This window comes from Centroberyx affinis, unplaced genomic scaffold (genome assembly GCF_046629955.1).
Source record: "Centroberyx affinis isolate AG114_WGS23_722 - 3 ecotype Tasmania unplaced genomic scaffold, CSIRO-AGI_Caff_v1 ptg003207l_1, whole genome shotgun sequence".
NCBI lineage: Eukaryota > Metazoa > Chordata > Actinopteri > Beryciformes > Berycidae > Centroberyx > Centroberyx affinis.
The window spans coordinates 157126-158649 of record NW_027281246.1 but is presented as its reverse complement, the minus strand read 5'-3'; positions in this window follow the sequence as shown (position 1 = coordinate 158649).

Here is a 1524-nt window from a genome sequence, read left to right as displayed (position 1 = left end):
GACTTCCTGTAGAGTTCTACAAGTCCTTGTGGTCGGTGATTGGGGAGGATCTGCTGACTGTGCTCAGCAACAGTCTTGCTGGAGGGCAGCTGCCGCTGAGCTGCAGGAGGGCGGTCCTCACCCTACTACCTAAAAAGGGAGACCTGCAGGAAATCAGGAACTGGAGGCCTGTCTCACTGCTGTGCACCGACTATAAGCTCCTCTCTAAGGTGCTAGCTACCAGGCTGAGGGAGGTGATGGGGCAGGTCATCCATTGTGACCAGACCTACTGTGTACCTGGCAGGTTGATCAGTGACAATGTTTTTCCGATTCTGGATATTTTGGACGTCTCTGGTGCATTGGGAATTGATACTGGCCTTATTTCCATAGACCAGGAAAAGGCTTTTGACCAGGTTGAACATCAGTATTTGTGGCAAACTCTAGAAGCCTTTGGTTTCAGCCCAGGTCTTATAGCTAAGATCAAGGCCTTGTACAGTGACATTGAGAGTGTGCTAAAGATTAACGGTGGTTTGAGCGCTCCTTTTAAGGTCCAGAGAGGAATTAGGCAGGGCTGCTCATTGTCAGGGATGCTGTATTCCCTGGCTATTGAGCCCCTGCAACACAAACTTAGGGCAGGCCTCTCTGGTGTAGGCATTCCTGGTTGTAGTACAACTTTTAAACTATCAGCCTATGCCGATGATGTGGTTATTTTAGTTAGAAAACAGAAAGACATTGATGTTTTAGTTGAAAATGTTGGAAAGTTTGCTGCGATTTCATCTGCCAAGGTTAACTGGGGGAAGAGTGATGCACTCATGGTTGGGGATGGGTTGAGCAGTAAGCTAATTTTACCGGGGGGACTGATTTGGAAGAAGGGAGGGTTGAAGTATTTGGGAGTGTTTTTAGGGGATGAGTCTTTTAAATGTAAGAACTGGGATAATGTTTTAGAAAAAGCTCAAGGTCGTTTTAAAAAGTGGAAGTGGATTTTACCAAACATGTCTTATAGGGGGCGCATTCTTGTTATTAACAACCTGGTGTCCTCTACCCTGTGGCATCGCCTGACATGTCTTGATCCCCCAACAGACCTTCTCCCTAAGCTTCAGGCCTTAGTTGTGGACTTCTTCTTGGACAAGCTGCACTGGGTGCCCCAGAGTGTTCTGTACCTGCCCAAGGACGAAGGAGGTCAGGGCCTCGTACATCTGGGCAGTAGGGGTGTGACCTTTCGCCTCCAGTTCATTCAGAGACTGTTTTATGGACCAAAAGACTTGGTGTGGAGGCCGGTGGCTTGTGCCATACTGCACCAGCTCGGAGGACTGGGACTGTGCAATTCCTTGTTTTTAATGGATTTTAGCAGTGTTTGTTTTAATGGTTTGCCTGTTCAAGAAAGTATGTTCAAGAAAGGAACAGTGGACTACTCAGACTCTCTGTACTCGCTTTTAAAGAAGCCAGTGGTACTGGGAACAAGTATGGACGTAGCCTGTGGGGCGGGGCCTTCACTCTCCAGGCAGCTCTGCAGGGCAAAGGTCGTCACACTGGGCCATGTTGTGG